Below are 5,660 nucleotides of genomic sequence, written 5' to 3' on the forward strand. Positions count from 1 at the left end.
CGGTGCCACCCTAGCAGTCACCTGACCGCTTAAGCCTAAAACGCTAGGAGCGATTCAGCGGCAGGTTTACCGCCCCAGTGATACTGCTGCCGAGGTGCTGGTGTCGCCAAAGCGGGCACCAGACACCACAAAACTTCCCAAATTCCACAATTCGATCCGATTTTTTGACTAGCTCCTGAGGCCATCTGCTCACATACCATACATATAGACACACATAAAAACGTGTTATGAACGCGTCCGTGGCCTCGAAATTCCCAACGGAGGTCTCGTTGACAGAGTCAACCCCTGATGCCTTAATTCCAATTTCCCAACCCAAGTCTCGAAATGCATCCAAGTGCATTGTGAAATGAACTAAATACAAACCCAAGTATTAAACGACCATCCGGACCTCTCGGATTAGACAAAATTCTTAAAAGGGTTCGTTTACCCTAAAGTCAACTTCGAGTCAAACATTTTTCCCTTAAAGCCTATATTTCCCAAAAGTTGCTCGGATTCGGTCTAGAAACCTCAAAAAGAGTTTCAACGGTCCCCTCGGGTCAAAAGTGAGCTAATCAATGCTCGGGAATAGCTGAAAATACCAAAAAGACTATAACGACCAAACGGGTCGTAACAGAGTTGGAACATCTGGTCCACACTGGGGAGATTTGGGCAGTACTCCCTTCCTATTACTAAAAAGTAATGGCCTTCGGCCAAGTGCGTGGTTGTAAGGACAACAACTCGCTACGATCTCAAGGAGAGGTTACCTTTTGGGTAGATCTAGGTATCCCTTTTGCAAATCAAATGTTATCCCTCATATTTATAGGTAAAACAAACTACGTCCGACCTGATGTCCCAAGGAGGGATAAGTAGGAAGCCCTCATCGGGTCTAGTCTGAAAAGGCTTTTGGGTAGAACAATATTAGGGGGTATTTTATGTAAATCAAACTGCCGAAGGGCCCGATTTCCCATAGAGGGATACATAGGCCCTCTACGTAAGATTCGGTCCCTATATCATATAAAATATATGCTCCCCATTTAAATAGGAGAAGGCATCAAAAGCAAGTCAACCATAGATTTCCGAATCAAAATCCACAAACGATTCAAAATGCCGAAATGCCAAAACCTCAGAATGAAGGATCAATTAAACACTTGGATTGAATACATGAATATTATGTGTGTTATGTGTTTATTTCCAAAACTACGTGTGATATGTAGCATTTCTTATTATTGCCTAACATACTAACGTTATTTGCCTTTAAGTTTTTCTTCTCTTATAGAAAGAGGTTGATCCGTGTCGTGTCACGCTGACCTACTTCACTAGATCCAAAGCCGCAATAGCATCCCTTACCGAACAAGACAAAGGCAAAGAAAGAATGACTGGTACTTCAGAAGATGAACACAACAGAAACAAACTCATCATCAGGGATTCAATGTCTCTAACCCAAAAGAACCCTTGCATTCTGAGGATGTGACCAATATGCTACTCGAGAAAGTTGTTGACCTTCAAGAGAAAGTCATAAAAGCTGAAATGGCCAGCACGACCAAAGAAACACCTGCTAAGGCAAGAAGACCTCTTCCGCATTTTCCATCTCTGAGTTCCCCCACTGCCTGATCATTTCCCCATCTACCCTGCGGCCACCATGCCATCCACCTAAAACCCGCTCACTACGGAACCACCCCACATTGGTACATCATACCACACCCCACCATCTCTCAACACTACCCAAAAATCGTTACTCTGCCAACTTCACGAACCACCCCACATCCAAAAACTAGCCCGCACATCCAACAGTATTCTTTCCCTATCACCCCAAACACCTTCTCCCCAGAGCACCATGAGGTCGATCACTTTGAAGAGATGGAGAAGGCCTGGGGAGCCGAACAAGACAGGCGCGACAAACAAATGGAACACAGAGTGGTAGAAATGCTTGAACAATCCACAAAAGCCACTCGCAAGGTGATTGGTAAGTTATGATGATCTTCGCATGCATCCAGACTTGGATTTACCCAAGGGCTTCAAGGTGCCCAAATTCAAAATTCAACAGAATGGGAAATCCCAAGGCCCACTTGCGATTTTACTGTGACCAATTGGTCGTTGTAAAGAAGAATCAAGCTTTCATCATGAAGCTATTTAGCCAAAGCTTAACCGGAGAAACCTCCGAATGGTTCACTGTCCAAGACATGCGCCGATTGGCTACCTGGGAAGGCATGGCGGAGTCCTTTAAGAAAAGATTTTGATTTAACATCGACACTGTACCTGATTGGTACTGCATGAAAAAGCCAAACAGAAGCCAATCGAGAACTATCAGGAATATACAAGCAAGTGGAGGGCCGAATCTTCCCGAGTGCAACCGCCAATGAGTAAAGAAGAGCTGATCCCTATCTTTATCCGATTGCAAGAGACGGATTTCTATGACCGAATGATATCCATGGCTGGAAGGCCATTCTCTGAATTAGTAAAAATGGGATAGCCTATAGAGGATGGCCTTAAAACTGGAAGAATTGTCAGTGTGGCTAACAAAGCTACCAGTCAAAGCATTGTGGGACCCGCCAGGTAGAAAAAGGAGGGCCTGGCCAATTTCTTCCAAACAGCTAGCCCAAAGCCCAAAAAGTGTGAGGAGCCACATTCTCCCCTCGAGGTCTATCAATCACAGCCACCCAGCACCTATTTACCAGAACCATACAACCCTGTGCCCGTTTTTTATGCACAACCAAATTTCCAAACACCGCCACTAAATTACCAAGCTCCACAGACAAATTTCCAAACACCGTCACCAAATTACCAAGCTTCACAGCCAAATTACCAAGCTCTATAGCCTAATTACCAGGCTCCCGCTCCTGCTTACCAAGCTTCTCAAAGTAACCAACCAACAAACTACCAAAACCAACCACCTCCAAATACATAGAATTTGCCACATCCCAATTTTGAGAAGAAGCCTCCTCGGGTGTTCACTCCACTGATGGAAACATGAACCAAACTGTTCGAAAGGTTAAGTGCTGCTAGTCTAATCCAAACGGTCCCACCAAAGGTCGTCAACCTCGAAAATCTATTTTTCTGACTTGATCAATCATGTGGTTACCACTCTGGCAGAAATGGACATAACACTGAATATTGTATCAATTTAAAGCATAAGATACATGATCTGATTGACAAAAGAGAGATCACTCTCCAAAAAGCTCCACCAAATGTGAATACCAACCCACTGCCGAACCATGGTAATAATACTATCCACATGATTGAGAGAGAAGAAAATTGGGTTGTGTGCAAGCCATTGGCTCGAGACCCTGTGAAATAGCTCGAGCAAACAGTGGCCTCACTCACAATTCAAAAGCGCCCACAATTCAAGGTATTACTCCTTATGCTAATCATAACGCCAGTATCCCAAGAGGTGGTGCTAGTTCCGAGAAAAGAATTTGCTGTCCAAGCGGTAGTCGCCCATGGAATGACTCGATCGGAGAGATATTATACTCCTGAATAATTAGCCCAAAGAGCGCCAAGAAAAGAAGGAAACCCAATAAGGCCCATCACTGAAGGTTAGGCCGAAGATTTCTGGCAACGAATGCAACCAAAAGAATACTCCTTTCTGGAGCCTTTAAAGAAGACGCCAACCCAAATATCAATGTTAGCTTGCTAATAAGTTCCCCTCAACACCGTCAAGCTCTGATGAGGGTATTGGACGAAGCTCATGTCCCCGCAGGCACGAGTAGCGACAATCTGGCTAGGATGGTGTCCCATGTCATAGGTGAACATCAAATCTCCTTCACCAAGAAAGAATTTCCCAAAGAAGGCATGACATACAACAAAGCACTAGATGTCACTGTCATGTTCAGAGATAAGGTCGTGGTTCGAGTATTGATCGATAATGGAGCTGGTCTCAGTATTTTTCCTGATTCTACCCTCAGCCTATTGGGGTATGATCTCGAAAAAATCCACCAAAGCCATATGAATGTAAGGGAATTTGACGGAGCCCAACGTGATCCTATCGGAGAAGTAAACCACTGTGTCCAAATGGGACCTGTTGAGTTTACCACTGAGTTCCAAGTCATGAAAATTGCTGCTAATTACAATATGTTGTTGGGAAGACCATGGATTGACATAGCTGGAACTATGCCATCATCACTCTATCAAGCTGTGATGTTTATATGGGAAGGCCATGAGGTCATGATCCATGCGGAAGGTAACTATTAAACCTCGCAGTTTGGACATTGAGTTCCGTAGGTGTTAACTATTTAATTGTAAACACTGAAGTGATATGTGCCTATTTTATGGTTGTAAGGGTTTAAGATCATTTATGATAAGTACCGAAAGGATTGGCGGGCAAGTGAATCAAGGAAATTAAGTTTGTCGGACTTTGGAGAAAATATGAGAAGCAATTTTGGTCCAACTTGGGGGACGAATGTCTCTTAGCATATGAAGTGTTTTAAGGTGAAACAAAAGCCCAAAATGAAGTTCGTCGAATCTAGTTTGCAACGCAACAAACCGCTCATCAATTGGACTTCAGAGTAGAGAATTATGAACGTTACAAGTTCAGCTGAAAGAGCAGAAACGTGTGCTACAGTACCGACTTGCTACAGTACTGCTACAGTGAACCCGACCCGAATTTGACCTCTATTTAAAGGGTAATAACCCCCTTTTTCCATCAGATTTTGTTAGAAAATTCCAAAAATTGAGGAGAGAGAGTGAGGAAAACAAGAAGTGAGTAATTTCCAAGTAGCGGAGTAGTAGTTTAGGTCCGGGTAACGCATGGTTGTGATTCTAGTGTTGTTTTGCGGTGGATTTTAGGGTGGATATTGAGTATATTGCGGTCTTAACAAGAAAGTAGGTATGAATATTTCTCTTTTGGTATTATTTAAGACTTATTTACGGGGATAAAGTTGTTACATAATTGTGTAGTAAGTTGGTTAGTTATGGAAGTTGGAAAACAGTGTGTGGGCTGTTTTATGGTACATATTGGTGTTGACAATATTGTTGTTGATGTTGGTATTGCTGTTGTTGTTGTTGGCTGCTGAATTGAGATTTTGGGCTAGGCATATAAATAGAGGAGATGCTGTCGAAACTTCGGCAGATTCTAGAAAGATTTATTTGGAGGCTTAGGATAAGTATATAACAACGAGCCTAACAATAGAATGAATGGTTTTATACGTAGATTTCAAGACATGAGGTAGGTTGGAAAGTCGAGAAGCGAGCTTCCAGGTATATTAAGGCTATCCTTTCCTTCTTTTTGGCATGATCTATGAAAAGTGCGAAGCGTAATGATATCCATAATGAATCCATTCCTAGATGTAGGATATCCTGAGTTCCTTGACTTCTTATGTCCCGAAGGGGCACCCATAAGTTGTACGATTTCATAAAGTTGTCTAATTCCCAAAGGGGACATTCATAAGGTCTTTCTCTTACCTATGCATTTTACATTTAAATTTTGAGTCTCGAAGGAGACAAATGAAAAGGGGAAGAAGTTCCCATTTTAAAGAAAAAGGGAAGAAGTTCCCATTTTAAAGAAAAAGGGAAGAAGTTCTCATTTTGAAACAAAAGTTGCTCCGAAGGGAGTCTTTTGATGGTTTTTAAAGATTTTCATGCATTTGCATATTTACAAACATGCACGACATCATTTCATGGGGAAGGGAAAAGGGCTAAGGCGTTATATACGCAACCCACCTGATCAGCTGGAATACGATGATTAT

The sequence above is a fragment of the Lycium barbarum genome, chromosome 11 (genome assembly GCF_019175385.1).
Source record: "Lycium barbarum isolate Lr01 chromosome 11, ASM1917538v2, whole genome shotgun sequence".
NCBI lineage: Eukaryota > Viridiplantae > Streptophyta > Magnoliopsida > Solanales > Solanaceae > Lycium > Lycium barbarum.